At 47.7% G+C, this 12,500-nt stretch overlaps 26 non-coding genes across 26 annotated transcripts; all 26 read right to left on the bottom strand.

Moving 5' to 3' along the window:
• Positions 1 to 90: 90 nt before the first annotated feature.
• LOC133852899 (5S ribosomal RNA) lies at positions 91 to 209 on the bottom strand. Its single transcript, XR_009896080.1, has one exon. It is a non-coding gene; the product is annotated as a 5S ribosomal RNA (ribosomal RNA).
• A 359-nt stretch (positions 210 to 568) lies between these two features.
• On the bottom strand, positions 569 to 687 carry LOC133853594 (5S ribosomal RNA). Its single transcript, XR_009896692.1, has one exon. It is a non-coding gene; the product is annotated as a 5S ribosomal RNA (ribosomal RNA).
• A 359-nt stretch (positions 688 to 1,046) lies between these two features.
• Positions 1,047 to 1,165, bottom strand: LOC133853567 (5S ribosomal RNA). Its single transcript, XR_009896666.1, has one exon. It is a non-coding gene; the product is annotated as a 5S ribosomal RNA (ribosomal RNA).
• A 358-nt stretch (positions 1,166 to 1,523) lies between these two features.
• On the bottom strand, positions 1,524 to 1,642 carry LOC133852917 (5S ribosomal RNA). The gene has a single exon (XR_009896096.1). It is a non-coding gene; the product is annotated as a 5S ribosomal RNA (ribosomal RNA).
• A 359-nt stretch (positions 1,643 to 2,001) lies between these two features.
• On the bottom strand, positions 2,002 to 2,120 carry LOC133853565 (5S ribosomal RNA). The gene has a single exon (XR_009896664.1). It is a non-coding gene; the product is annotated as a 5S ribosomal RNA (ribosomal RNA).
• A 358-nt stretch (positions 2,121 to 2,478) lies between these two features.
• Positions 2,479 to 2,597, bottom strand: LOC133852879 (5S ribosomal RNA). Its single transcript, XR_009896062.1, has one exon. It is a non-coding gene; the product is annotated as a 5S ribosomal RNA (ribosomal RNA).
• A 359-nt stretch (positions 2,598 to 2,956) lies between these two features.
• Positions 2,957 to 3,075, bottom strand: LOC133852829 (5S ribosomal RNA). The gene has a single exon (XR_009896014.1). It is a non-coding gene; the product is annotated as a 5S ribosomal RNA (ribosomal RNA).
• Positions 3,076 to 3,432: 357 nt separating this feature from the next.
• LOC133852862 (5S ribosomal RNA) lies at positions 3,433 to 3,551 on the bottom strand. The gene has a single exon (XR_009896046.1). It is a non-coding gene; the product is annotated as a 5S ribosomal RNA (ribosomal RNA).
• Positions 3,552 to 3,910: 359 nt separating this feature from the next.
• LOC133853453 (5S ribosomal RNA) lies at positions 3,911 to 4,029 on the bottom strand. Its single transcript, XR_009896554.1, has one exon. It is a non-coding gene; the product is annotated as a 5S ribosomal RNA (ribosomal RNA).
• A 359-nt stretch (positions 4,030 to 4,388) lies between these two features.
• LOC133853570 (5S ribosomal RNA) lies at positions 4,389 to 4,507 on the bottom strand. Its single transcript, XR_009896669.1, has one exon. It is a non-coding gene; the product is annotated as a 5S ribosomal RNA (ribosomal RNA).
• Positions 4,508 to 4,866: 359 nt separating this feature from the next.
• LOC133853469 (5S ribosomal RNA) lies at positions 4,867 to 4,985 on the bottom strand. The gene has a single exon (XR_009896570.1). It is a non-coding gene; the product is annotated as a 5S ribosomal RNA (ribosomal RNA).
• A 359-nt stretch (positions 4,986 to 5,344) lies between these two features.
• On the bottom strand, positions 5,345 to 5,463 carry LOC133853564 (5S ribosomal RNA). The gene has a single exon (XR_009896663.1). It is a non-coding gene; the product is annotated as a 5S ribosomal RNA (ribosomal RNA).
• A 358-nt stretch (positions 5,464 to 5,821) lies between these two features.
• On the bottom strand, positions 5,822 to 5,940 carry LOC133852916 (5S ribosomal RNA). Its single transcript, XR_009896095.1, has one exon. It is a non-coding gene; the product is annotated as a 5S ribosomal RNA (ribosomal RNA).
• Positions 5,941 to 6,299: 359 nt separating this feature from the next.
• Positions 6,300 to 6,418, bottom strand: LOC133853563 (5S ribosomal RNA). The gene has a single exon (XR_009896662.1). It is a non-coding gene; the product is annotated as a 5S ribosomal RNA (ribosomal RNA).
• A 358-nt stretch (positions 6,419 to 6,776) lies between these two features.
• Positions 6,777 to 6,895, bottom strand: LOC133852878 (5S ribosomal RNA). The gene has a single exon (XR_009896061.1). It is a non-coding gene; the product is annotated as a 5S ribosomal RNA (ribosomal RNA).
• Positions 6,896 to 7,253: 358 nt separating this feature from the next.
• On the bottom strand, positions 7,254 to 7,372 carry LOC133852951 (5S ribosomal RNA). The gene has a single exon (XR_009896131.1). It is a non-coding gene; the product is annotated as a 5S ribosomal RNA (ribosomal RNA).
• A 359-nt stretch (positions 7,373 to 7,731) lies between these two features.
• Positions 7,732 to 7,850, bottom strand: LOC133853317 (5S ribosomal RNA). Its single transcript, XR_009896423.1, has one exon. It is a non-coding gene; the product is annotated as a 5S ribosomal RNA (ribosomal RNA).
• Positions 7,851 to 8,209: 359 nt separating this feature from the next.
• Positions 8,210 to 8,328, bottom strand: LOC133852863 (5S ribosomal RNA). Its single transcript, XR_009896047.1, has one exon. It is a non-coding gene; the product is annotated as a 5S ribosomal RNA (ribosomal RNA).
• A 359-nt stretch (positions 8,329 to 8,687) lies between these two features.
• Positions 8,688 to 8,806, bottom strand: LOC133852805 (5S ribosomal RNA). Its single transcript, XR_009895991.1, has one exon. It is a non-coding gene; the product is annotated as a 5S ribosomal RNA (ribosomal RNA).
• A 359-nt stretch (positions 8,807 to 9,165) lies between these two features.
• LOC133853569 (5S ribosomal RNA) lies at positions 9,166 to 9,284 on the bottom strand. Its single transcript, XR_009896668.1, has one exon. It is a non-coding gene; the product is annotated as a 5S ribosomal RNA (ribosomal RNA).
• A 359-nt stretch (positions 9,285 to 9,643) lies between these two features.
• On the bottom strand, positions 9,644 to 9,762 carry LOC133852898 (5S ribosomal RNA). The gene has a single exon (XR_009896079.1). It is a non-coding gene; the product is annotated as a 5S ribosomal RNA (ribosomal RNA).
• Positions 9,763 to 10,121: 359 nt separating this feature from the next.
• On the bottom strand, positions 10,122 to 10,240 carry LOC133853438 (5S ribosomal RNA). Its single transcript, XR_009896539.1, has one exon. It is a non-coding gene; the product is annotated as a 5S ribosomal RNA (ribosomal RNA).
• Positions 10,241 to 10,599: 359 nt separating this feature from the next.
• On the bottom strand, positions 10,600 to 10,718 carry LOC133853593 (5S ribosomal RNA). Its single transcript, XR_009896691.1, has one exon. It is a non-coding gene; the product is annotated as a 5S ribosomal RNA (ribosomal RNA).
• A 358-nt stretch (positions 10,719 to 11,076) lies between these two features.
• Positions 11,077 to 11,195, bottom strand: LOC133852915 (5S ribosomal RNA). The gene has a single exon (XR_009896094.1). It is a non-coding gene; the product is annotated as a 5S ribosomal RNA (ribosomal RNA).
• A 359-nt stretch (positions 11,196 to 11,554) lies between these two features.
• Positions 11,555 to 11,673, bottom strand: LOC133852897 (5S ribosomal RNA). Its single transcript, XR_009896078.1, has one exon. It is a non-coding gene; the product is annotated as a 5S ribosomal RNA (ribosomal RNA).
• Positions 11,674 to 12,032: 359 nt separating this feature from the next.
• On the bottom strand, positions 12,033 to 12,151 carry LOC133853343 (5S ribosomal RNA). Its single transcript, XR_009896447.1, has one exon. It is a non-coding gene; the product is annotated as a 5S ribosomal RNA (ribosomal RNA).
• Positions 12,152 to 12,500: the final 349 nt, after the last annotated feature.

The raw sequence follows: 12,500 nt of genomic DNA, 5'->3' as shown, positions 1-12,500 counted from the left end.
TGCGCGCCGGAAATAGCCTACCCCTCACCGGCGCAAAAAATAAAATAATAATAAATTACGTCAAAAAAATAATTGAAAAAAGTAAAACGAGGGGTGCAACACGAGGACTTCCCAGGAGGTCACCCATCCTAATACTACTCTCGCCCAAGCACGCTTAACTGCGGAGTTTTGATGGGATCCGGTGCAATAGTGCTGGTATGATCGCACCCGTTAGCAGAGTCACGCAAAAAACTTATAACCCTCACTCGTCTAACTGAACTGGCCCGCACAGTGATGGGATCCGGTGCTCAGACGTGTCCACGTGCCACCCAATAAATAAAACACACAATACAACGATTAAATGCAATAGAATGAGTCGAAAACTCCTTAAAACCGCTTTCAGTGTAGAGTACGCATGGAAACGGCGTGCCTGGAGGTCAAAACGATGGATTTTGAGCACGAAAATGTGCTCACCCAGCTCCGCTAGGTGGCCATCGCGTGCGCGCCGGAAAGAGCCTTCCCCTCACCGGCGCAAAAAATAAAATAATAATAAATAACGGCAAAAAAATAATTGAAAAAAGTAAAACGAGGGGTGCAACACGAGGACTTCCCAAGAGGTCACCCATCCTAGTACTACTCTCGTCCAAGCACGCTTAACTGCAGAGTTCGGATGGGATCCGGTGCATTAGTGCTGGTATGATCGCACCCGTTAGCAGTGTCACGCAAAAAACTTATAACCCTCACTCGTCTAACTGAACTGGCCCACACAGTGATGGGATCCGGTGCTCAGACGTGTCCACGTGCCACCCAATAAATAAAACACACAATACAACGATTAAATGCAATAGAATGAGCCGAAAACTCCTTAAAAACGCTTTCAGTGTAGAGTACGCATGGAAACGGCGTGCCTGGAGGTCAAAACGATGGATTTTGAGCCCGAAAATGTGCTCACCCAGCTCCGCTAGGTGGACATCGCGTGCGCGCCGGAAAGAGCCTTCCCCTCACCGGCGCAAAAAATAAAATAATAATAAATAACGGCAAAAAAATAATTGAAAAAAGTAAAACGAGGGGTGCAACACGAGGACTTCCCAGGAGGTCACCCATCCTAGTACTACTCTCGCCCAAGCACGCTTAACTGCGGAGTTTTGATGGGATCCGGTGCATTAGTGCTGGTATGATCGCACCCGTTAGCAGAGTCACGCAAAAAACTTATAACCCTCACTCGTCTAACTGAACTGGCCCGCACAGTGATGGGATCCGGTGCTCAGACGTGTCCACGTGCCACCCAATAAATAAAACACACAATACAACGATTAAATGCAATAGAATGAGTCGAAAACTCCTTAAAAACGCTTTCAGTGTAGAGTACGCATGGAAACGGCGTGCCTGGAGGTCAAAACGATGGATTTTGAGCCCGAAAATGTGCTCACCCAGCTCCGCTAGGTGGCCATCGCGTGCGCGCCGGAAAGAGCCTTCCCCTCACCGGCGCAAAAAATAAAATAATAATAATAACGGCAAAAAAATAATTGAAAAAAGTAAAACGAGGGGTGCAACACGAGGACTTCCAAGGAGGTCTCCTATCCTAGTACTACTCTCGCCCAAGCACGATTAACTGCGGAGTTCTGATGGGATCCGGTGCATTAGTGCTGGTATGATCGCACCCGTTAGTAGAGTCACGCAAAAAACTTATAACCCTCACTCGTCTAACTGAACTGGCCCGCACAGTGATGGGATCCGGTGCTCTGACGTGTCCACGTGCCACCCAATAAATAAAACGCACAATACAACGATTAAATGCAATAGAATGAGCCGAAAACTCCTTAAAAACGCTTTCAGTGTAGAGTACGCATGGAAACGGCGTGCCTGGAGGTCAAAACGATGGATTTTGAGCCCGAAAATGTGCTCACCCAGCTCCGCTAGGTGGCCATCGCGTGCGCGCCGGAAATAGCCTTCCCCTCACCGGCGCAAAAAATAAAATAATAATAAATAACGGCAAAAAAATAATTGAAAAAAGTAAAACGAGGGGTGCAACACGAGGACTTCCCAGGAGGTCACCCATCCTAGTACTACTCTCGCCCAAGCACGCTTAACTGCGGAGTTTTGATGGGATCCGGTGCATTAGTGCTGGTATGATCGCACCCGTTAGCAGAGTCACGCAAAAAACTTATAACCCTCACTCGTCTAACTGAACTGGCCCGCACAGTGATGGGATCCGGTGCTCAGAGGTGTCCACGTGCCACCCAATAAATAAAACACACAATACAACGATTAAATGCAATAGAATGAGTCGAAAACTCCTTAAAAACGCTTTCAGTGTAGAGTACGCATGGAAACGGCGTGCCTGGAGGTCAAAACGATGGATTTTGAGCCCGAAAATGTGCTCACCCAGCTCCGCTAGGTGGCCATCGCGTGCGCGCCGGAAAGAGCCTTCCCCTCACCGGCGCAAAAAATAAAATAATAATAATAACGGCAAAAAAATAATTGAAAAAAGTAAAACGAGGGGTGCAACACGAGGACTTCCCAGGAGGTCACCAATCCTAGTACTACTCTCGCCCAAACACGCTTAACTGCGGAGTTCTGATGGGATCCGGTGCATTAGTGCTGGTATGATCGCACCCGTTAGAAGAGTCACGCAAAAAACTTATAACCCTCGCTCGTCTAACTGAACTGGCAAGCACAGTGATGGGATCCGGTGCTCAGACGTGTCCACGTGCCACCCAATAAATAAAACACACAATACAACGATTAAATGCAATAGAATGAGCCGAAAACTCCTTAAAAACGCTTTCAGTGTAGAGTACGCATGGAAACGGCGTGCCTGGAGGTCAAAACGATGGATTTTGAGCCCGAAAATGTGCTCACCCAGCTCCGCTAGGTGACCATCGCGTGCGCGCCGGAAAGAGCCTTCCCCTCACCGGCGCAAAAAATAAAATAATAATAAATAACGGCAAAAAAATAATTGAAAAAAGTAAAACGAGGGGTGCAACACGAGGACTTCCCAGGAGGTCACCCATCCTAGTACTACTCTCGCCGAAGCACGCTTAACTGCGGAGTTCTGATGGGATCCGGTGCATTAGTGCTGGTATGATCGCACCCGTTAGTAGAGTCACGCAAAAAACTTATAACCCTCACTCGTCTAACTGAACTGGCCCGCACAGTGATGGGATCCGGTGCTCAGACGTGTCCACGTGCCACCCAATAAATAAAACACACAATACAACGATTAAATGCAATAGAATGAGCCGAAAACTCCTTAAAAACGCTTTCAGTGTAGAGTACGCATGGAAACGGCGTGCCTGGAGGTCAAAACGATGGATTTTGAGCCCGAAAATGTGCTCACCCAGCTCCGCTAGGTGGCCATCGCGTGCGCGCCGGAAAGAGCCTTCCCCTCACCGGCGCAAAAAATAAAATAATAATAAATAACGGAAAAAATAATTGAAAAAAGTAAAACGAGGGGTGCAACACGAGGACTTCCCACGAGGTCACCCATCCTAGTACTACTCTCGCCCAAGCACGCTTAACTGCGGAGTTGTGATGGGATCCGGTGCTTTAGTGCTGGTATGATCGCACCCGTTAGTAGAGTCACGCAAAAAACTTATAACCCTCACTCGTCTAACTGAACTGGCCCGCACAGTGATGGGATCCGGTGCTCAGACGTGTCCACGTGCCACCCAATAAATAAAACACACAATACAACGATTAAATGCAATAGAATGAGCCGAAAACTCCTTAAAAACTCTTTCAGTGTAGAGTACGCATGGAAACGGCGTGCCTGGAGGTCAAAACGATGGATTTTGAGCCCGAAAATGTGCTCACCCAGCTCCGCTAGGTGGCCATCGCATGCGCACCGGAAATAGCCTTCCCCTCACCGGCGCAAAAAATAAAATAATAATAAATAACGGCAAAAAAATAATTGAAAAAAGTAAAACGAGGGGTGCAACACGAGGACTTCCCAGGAGGTCACCCATCCTAGTACTACTCTCGCCCAAGCACGCTTAACTGCGGAGTTCTGATGGGATCCGGTGCATTAGTGCTGGTATGATCGCACTCGTTAGCAGAGTCACGCAAAAAACTTATAACCCTCACTCGTCTAACTGAACTGGCCCGCACAGTGATGGGATCCGGTGCTCAGACGTGTCCACGTGCCACCCAATAAATAAAACACACAATACAACGATTAAATGCAATAGAATGAGCCGAAAACTCCTTAAAAACGTTTTCAGTGTAGAGTACGCATGGAAACGGCGTGCCTGGAGGTCAAAACGATGGATTTTGAGCCCGAAAATGTGCTCACCCAGCTCCGCTAGGTGGCCATCGCATGCGCACCGGAAATAGCCTTCCCCTCACCGGCGCAAAAAATAAAATAATAATAAATAACGGCAAAAAAATAATTGAAAAAAGTAAAACGAGGGGTGCAACACGAGGACTTCGCAGGAGGTCACCCATCCTAGTACTACTCTCGCCCAAGCACGCTTAACTGCGGAGTTCTGATGGGATCCGGTGCATTAGTGCTGGTATGATCGCACTCGTTAGCAGAGTCACGCAAAAAACTTATAACCCTCACTCGTCTAATTGAACTGGCCCGCACAGTGATGGGATCCGGTGCTCAGACGTGTCCACGTGCCACCCAATAAATAAAACACACAATACAACGATTAAATGCAATAGAATGAGCCGAAAACTCCTTAAAAAAGCTTTCAGTGTAGAGTACGCATGGAAACGGTGTGCCTGGAGGTCAAAACGATGGATTTTGAGCCCGAAAATGTGCTCACCCAGCTCCGCTAGGTGGCCATCGCGTGCGCGCCGGAAATAGCCTACCCCTCACCGGCGCAAAAAATAAAATAATAATAAATTACGTCAAAAAAATAATTGAAAAAAGTAAAACGAGGGGTGCAACACGAGGACTTCCCAGGAGGTCACCCATCCTAATACTACTCTCGCCCAAGCACGCTTAACTGCGGAGTTCTGATGGGATCCGGTGCATTAGTGCTGGTATGATCGCACCCGTTAGCAGTGTCACGCAAAAAACTTATAACCCTCACTCGTCTAACTGAACTGGCCCACACAGTGATGGGATCCGGTGCTCAGACGTGTCCACGTGCCACCCAATAAATAAAACACACAATACAACGATTAAATGCAATAGAATGAGCCGAAAACTCCTTAAAAACGCTTTCAGTGTAGAGTACGCATGGAAACGGCGTGCCTGGAGGTCAAAACGATGGATTTTGAGCCCGAAAATGTGCTCACCCAGCTCCGCTAGGTGGACATCGCGTGCGCGCCGGAAAGAGCCTTCCCCTCACCGGCGCAAAAAATAAAATAATAATAAATAACGGCAAAAAAATAATTGAAAAAAGTAAAACGAGGGGTGCAACACGAGGACTTCCCAGGAGGTCACCCATCCTAGTACTACTCTCGCCCAAGCACGCTTAACTGCGGAGTTTTGATGGGATCCGGTGCATTAGTGCTGGTATGATCGCACCCGTTAGCAGAGTCACGCAAAAAACTTATAACCCTCACTCGTCTAACTGAACTGGCCCGCACAGTGATGGGATCCGGTGCTCAGACGTGTCCACGTGCCACCCAATAAATAAAACACACAATACAACGATTAAATGCAATAGAATGAGTCGAAAACTCCTTAAAAACGCTTTCAGTGTAGAGTACGCATGGAAACGGCGTGCCTGGAGGTCAAAACGATGGATTTTGAGCCCGAAAATGTGCTCACCCAGCTCCGCTAGGTGGCCATTGCGTGCGCGCCGGAAAGAGCCTTCCCCTCACCGGCGCAAAAAATAAAATAATAATAATAACGGCAAAAAAATAATTGAAAAAAGTAAAACGAGGGGTGCAACACGAGGACTTCCAAGGAGGTCTCCTATCCTAGTACTACTCTCGCCCAAGCACGATTAACTGCGGAGTTCTGATGGGATCCGGTGCATTAGTGCTGGTATGATCGCACCCGTTAGTAGAGTCACGCAAAAAACTTATAACCCTCACTCGTCTAACTGAACTGGCCCGCACAGTGATGGGATCCGGTGCTCTGACGTGTCCACGTGCCACCCAATAAATAAAACGCACAATACAACGATTAAATGCAATAGAATGAGCCGAAAACTCCTTAAAAACGCTTTCAGTGTAGAGTACGCATGGAAACGGCGTGCCTGGAGGTCAAAACGATGGATTTTGAGCCCGAAAATGTGCTCACCCAGCTCCGCTAGGTGGCCATCGCGTGCGCGCCGGAAATAGCCTTCCCCTCACCGGCGCAAAAAATAAAATAATAATAAATAACGGCAAAAAAATAATTGAAAAAAGTAAAACGAGGGGTGCAACACGAGGACTTCCCAGGAGGTCACCCATCCTAGTACTACTCTCGCCCAAGCACGCTTAACTGCGGAGTTTTGATGGGATCCGGTGCATTAGTGCTGGTATGATCGCACCCGTTAGCAGAGTCACGCAAAAAACTTATAACCCTCACTCGTCTAACTGAACTGGCCCGCACAGTGATGGGATCCGGTGCTCAGACGTGTCCACGTGCCACCCAATAAATAAAACACACAATACAACGATTAAATGCAATAGAATGAGTCGAAAACTCCTTAAAAACGCTTTCAGTGTAGAGTACGCATGGAAACGGCGTGCCTGGAGGTCAAAACGATGGATTTTGAGCCCGAAAATGTGCTCACCCAGCTCCGCTAGGTGGCCATCGCGTGCGCGCCGGAAAGAGCCTTCCCCTCACCGGCGCAAAAAATAAAATAATAATAATAACGGCAAAAAAATAATTGAAAAAAGTAAAACGAGGGGTGCAACACGAGGACTTCCCAGGAGGTCACCAATCCTAGTACTACTCTCGCCCAAACACGCTTAACTGCGGAGTTCTGATGGGATCCGGTGCATTAGTGCTGGTATGATCGCACCCGTTAGAAGAGTCACGCAAAAAACTTATAACCCTCGCTCGTCTAACTGAACTGGCAAGCACAGTGATGGGATCCGGAGCTCAGACGTGTCCACGTGCCACCCAATAAATAAAACGCACAATAAAACGATTAAATGCAATAGAATGAGCCGAAATCTCCTTAAAAACGCTTTCAGCGTAGAGTACGCATGGAAACGGCGTGCCTGGAGGTCAAAACGATGGATTTTGAGCCTGAAAATGTGCTCACCCAGCTCCGCTAGGTGGCCATCGCGTGCGCGCCGGAAAAAGCCTTCCCCGCACCGGCGCAAAAAATAAAATAATAATAATAACGGCAAAAAAATAATTGAAAAAAGTAAAACGAGGGGTGCAACACGAGGACTTCCAAGGAGGTCTCCTATCCTAGTACTACTCTCGCCCAAGTACGATTAACTGCGGAGTTCTAATGGGATCCGGTGCATTAGTGCTGGTATGATCGCACCCGTTAGTAGAGTCACGCAAAAAACTTATAACCCTCACTCGTCTAACTGAACTGGCCCGCACAGTGATGGGATCCGGTGCTCTGACGTGTCCACGTGCCACCCAATAAATAAAACGCACAATACAACGATTAAATGCAATAGAATGAGCCGAAATCTCCTTAAAAACGCTTTCAGCGTAGAGTACGCATGGAAACGGCGTGCCTGGAGGTCAAAACGATGGATTTTGAGCCCGAAAATGTGCTCACCCAGCTCCGCTAGGTGGCCATCGCGTGCGCGCCGGAAATTGCCTTCCCCTCACCGGCGCAAAAAATTAAATAATAATAAATAACGGCAAAAAAATAATTGAAAAAAGTAAAACGAGGGGTGCAACACGAGGACTTCCCAGGAGGTCACCCATCCTAGTACTACTCTCGCCCAAGCACGCTTAACTGCGGAGTTCTGATGGGATCCGGTGCATTAGTGCTGGTATGATCGCACCCGTTAGCAGAGTCACGCAAAAAACATATAACCCTCACTCGTCTAACTGAACTGGCCCGCACAGTGATGGGATCCGGTGCTCAGACGTGTCCAAGTGCCACCCAATAAATAAAACACACAATACAACGATTAAATGCAATAGAATGAGCCGAAAACTCCTTAAAAACGTTTTCAGTGTAGAGTACGCATGGAAACGGCGTGCCTGGAGGTCGAAACGATGGATTTTGAGCCCGAAAATGTGCTCACCCAGCTCCGCTAGGTGACCATCGCGTGCGCGCCGGAAATAGCCTTCCCCTCACCGGCGCAAAAAATAAAATAATAATAAATAACGGCAAAAAAATAATTGAAAAAAGTAAAACGAGGGGAGCAACACGAGGACTTCCCAGGAGGTCACCCATCCTAGTACTACTCTCGCCCAAGCACGCTTAACTGCGGAGTTTTGATGGGATCCGGTGCATTAGTGCTGGTATGATCGCACCCGTTAGTAGAGTCACGCAAAAAACTTATAACCCTCACTCGTCTAACTGAACTGGCCCGCACAGTGATGGGATCCGGTGCTCAGACGTGTCCACGTGCCACCCAATAAATAAAACACACAATACAACGATTAAATGCAATAGAATGAGCCGAAAACTCCTTAAAAACTCTTTCAGTGTAGAGTACGCATGGAAACGGCGTGCCTGGAGGTCAAAACGATGGATTTTGAGCCCGAAAATGTGCTCACCCAGCTCCGCTAGGTGGCCATCGCATGCGCACCGGAAATAGCCTTCCCCTCACCGGCGCAAAAAATAAAATAATAATAAATAACGGCAAAAAAATAATTGAAAAAAGTAAAACGAGGGGTGCAACACGAGGACTTCCAAGGAGGTCACCCATCCTAGTACTACTCTCGCCCAAGCACGCTTAACTGCGGAGTTCTGATGGGATCCGGTGCATTAGTGCTGGTATGATCGCACTCGTTAGCAGAGTCACGCAAAAAACTTATAACCCTCACTCGTCTAACTGAACTGGCCCGCACAGTGATGGGATCCGGTGCTCAGACGTGTCCACGTGCCACCCAATAAATAAAACACACAATACAACGATTAAATGCAATAGAATGAGCCGAAAACTCCTTAAAAACGTTTTCAGTGTAGAGTACGCATGGAAACGGCGTGCCTGGAGGTCAAAACGATGGATTTTGAGCCCGAAAATGTGCTCACCCAGCTCCGCTAGGTGGCCATCGCATGCGCACCGGAAATAGCCTTCCCCTCACCGGCGCAAAAAATAAAATAATAATAAATAACGGCAAAAAAATAATTGAAAAAAGTAAAACGAGGGGTGCAACACGAGGACTTCGCAGGAGGTCACCCATCCTAGTACTACTCTCGCCCAAGCACGCTTAACTGCGGAGTTCTGATGGGATCCGGTGCATTAGTGCTGGTATGATCGCACTCGTTAGCAGAGTCACGCAAAAAACTTATAACCCTCACTCGTCTAACTGAACTGGCCCGCACAGTGATGGGATCCGGTGCTCAGACGTGTCCACGTGCCACCCAATAAATAAAACACACAATACAACGATTAAATGCAATAGAATGAGCCGAAAACTCCTTAAAAAAGCTTTCAGTGTAGAGTACGCATGGAAACGGTGTGCCTGGAGGTCAAAACGATGGATTTTGAGCCCGAAAATGTGCTCACCCAGCTCCGCTAGGTGGCCATCGCGTGCGCGCCGGAAATAGCCTACCCCTCACCGGCGCAAAAAATAAAATAATAATAAATTACGTCAAAAAAATAATTGAGAAAAGTAAAACGAGGGGTGCAACACGAGGACTTCCCAGGAGGTCACCCATCCTAATACTACTCTCGCCCAAGCACGCTTAACTGCGGAGTTTTGATGGGATCCGGTGCAATAGTGCTGGTATGATCGCACCCGTTAGCAGAGTCACGCAAAAAACTTATAACCCTCACTCGTCTAACTGAACTGGCCCGCACAGTGATGGGATCCGGTGCTCAGACGTGTCCACGTGCCACCCAATAAATAAAAAACACAATACAACGATTAAATGCAATAGAATGAGTCGAAAACTCCTTAAAACCGCTTTCAGTGTAGAGTACGCATGGAAACGGCGTGCCTGGAGGTCAAAACGATGGATTTTGAGCCCGAAAATGTGCTCACCCAGCTCCGCTAGGTGGCCATCGCGTGCGCGCCGGAAAGAGCCTTCCCCTCACCGGCGCAAAAAATAAAATAATAATAAATAACGGCAAAAAAATAATTGAAAAAAGTAAAACGAGGGGTGCAACACGAGGACTTCCCAAGAGGTCACCCATCCTAGTACTACTCTCGCCCAAGCACACTTAACTGCGGAGTTCTGATGGGATCCGGTGCATTAGTGCTGGTATGATCGCACCCGTTAGCAGTGTCACGCAAAAAACTTATAACCCTCACTCGTCTAACTGAACTGGCCCACACAGTGATGGGATCCGGTGCTCAGACGTGTCCACGTGCCACCCAATAAATAAAACACACAATACAACGATTAAATGCAATAGAATGAGCCGAAAACTCCTTAAAAACGCTTTCAGTGTAGAGTACGCATGGAAACGGCGTGCCTGGAGGTCAAAACGATGGATTTTGAGCCCGAAAATGTGCTCACCCAGCTCCGCTAGGTGGACATCGCGTGCGCGCCGGAAAGAGCCTTCCCTTCACCGGCGCAAAAAATAAAATAATAATAAATAACGGCAAAAAAATAATTGAAAAAAGTAAAACGAGGGGTGCAACACGAGGACTTCCCAGGAGGTCACCCATCCTAGTACTACTCTCGCCCAAGCACGCTTAACTGCGGAGTTTTGATGGGATCCGGTGCGTTAGTGCTGGTATGATCGCACCCGTTAGCAGAGTCACGCAAAAAACTTATAACCCTTACTCGTCTAACTGAACTGGCCCGCACAGTGATGGGATCCGGTGCTCAGACGTGTCCACGTGCCACCCAATAAATAAAACACACAATACAACGATTAAATGCAATAGAATGAGTCGAAAACTCCTTAAAAACGCTTTCAGTGTAGAGTACGCATGGAAACGGCGTGCCTGGAGGTCAAAACGATGGATTTTGAGCCCGAAAATGTGCTCACCCAGCTCCGCTAGGTGGCCATCGCGTGCGCGCCGGAAAGAGCCTTCCCCTCACCGGCGCAAAAAATAAAATAATAATAATAACGGCAAAAAAATAATTGAAAAAAGTAAAACGAGGGGTGCAACACGAGGACTTCCAAGGAGGTCTCCTATCCTAGTACTACTCTCGCCCAAGCACGATTAACTGCGGAGTTCTGATGGGATCCGGTGCATTAGTGCTGGTATGATCGCACCCGTTAGTAGAGTCACGCAAAAAACTTATAACCCTCACTCGTCTAACTGAACTGGCCCGCACAGTGATGGGATCCGGTGCTCTGACGTGTCCACGTGCCACCCAATAAATAAAACGCACAATACAACGATTAAATGCAATAGAATGAGCCGAAAACTCCTTAAAAACGCTTTCAGTGTAGAGTACGCATGGAAACGGCGTGCCTGGAGGTCAAAACGATGGATTTTGAGCCCGAAAATGTGCTCACCCAGCTCCGCTAGGTGGCCATCGCGTGCGCGCCGGAAATAGCCTACCCCTCACCGGCGCAAAAAATAAAATAATAATAAATTACGTCAAAAAAATAATTGAAAAAAGTAAAACGAGGGGTGCAACACGAGGACTTCCCAGGAGGTCACCCATCCTAATACTACTCTCGCCCAAGCACGCTTAACTGCGGAGTTTTGATGGGATCCGGTGCAATAGTGCTGGTATGATCGCACCCGTTAGCAGAGTCACGCAAAAAACTTATAACCCTCACTCGTCTAACTGAACTGGCCCGCACAGTGATGGGATCCGGTGCTCAGACGTGTCCACGTGCCACCCAATAAATAAAACACACAATACAACGATTAAATGCAATAGAATGAGTCGAAAACTCCTTAAAACCGCTTTCAGTGTAGAGTACGCATGGAAACGGCGTGCCTGGAGGTCAAAACGATGGATTTTGAGCCCGAAAATGTGCTCACCCAGCTCCGCTAGGTGGCCATCGCGTGCGCGCCGGAAAGAGCCTTCCCCTCACCGGCGCAAAAAATAAAATAATAATAAATAACGGCAAAAAAATAATTGAAAAAAGTAAAACGAGGGGTGCAACACGAGGACTTCCCAAGAGGTCACCCATCCTAGTACTACTCTCGCCCAAGCACGCTTAACTGCGGAGTTCTGATGGGATCCGGTGCATTAGTGCTGGTATGATCGCACCCGTTAGCAGTGTCACGCAAAAAACTTATAACCCTCACTCGTCTAACTGAACTGGCCCACACAGTGATGGGATCCGGTGCTCAGACGTGTCCACGTGCCACCCAATAAATAAAACACACAATACAACGATTAAATGCAATAGAATGAGCCGAAAACTCCTTAAAAACGCTTTCAGTGTAGAGTACGCATGGAAACGGCGTGCCTGGAGGTCAAAACGATGGATTTTGAGCCCGAAAATGTGCTCACCCAGCTCCGCTAGGTGGACATCGCGTGCGCGCCGGAAAGAGCCTTCCCTTCACCGGCGCAAAAAATAAAATAATAATAAATAACGGCAAAAAAATAATTGAAAAA

The sequence above is a fragment of the Alnus glutinosa genome, chromosome 12 (assembly GCF_958979055.1).
Source record: "Alnus glutinosa chromosome 12, dhAlnGlut1.1, whole genome shotgun sequence".
Classification (NCBI taxonomy): Eukaryota; Viridiplantae; Streptophyta; class Magnoliopsida; order Fagales; family Betulaceae; genus Alnus; species Alnus glutinosa.
This window is presented reverse-complemented; position numbering and strand designations above follow the sequence as displayed.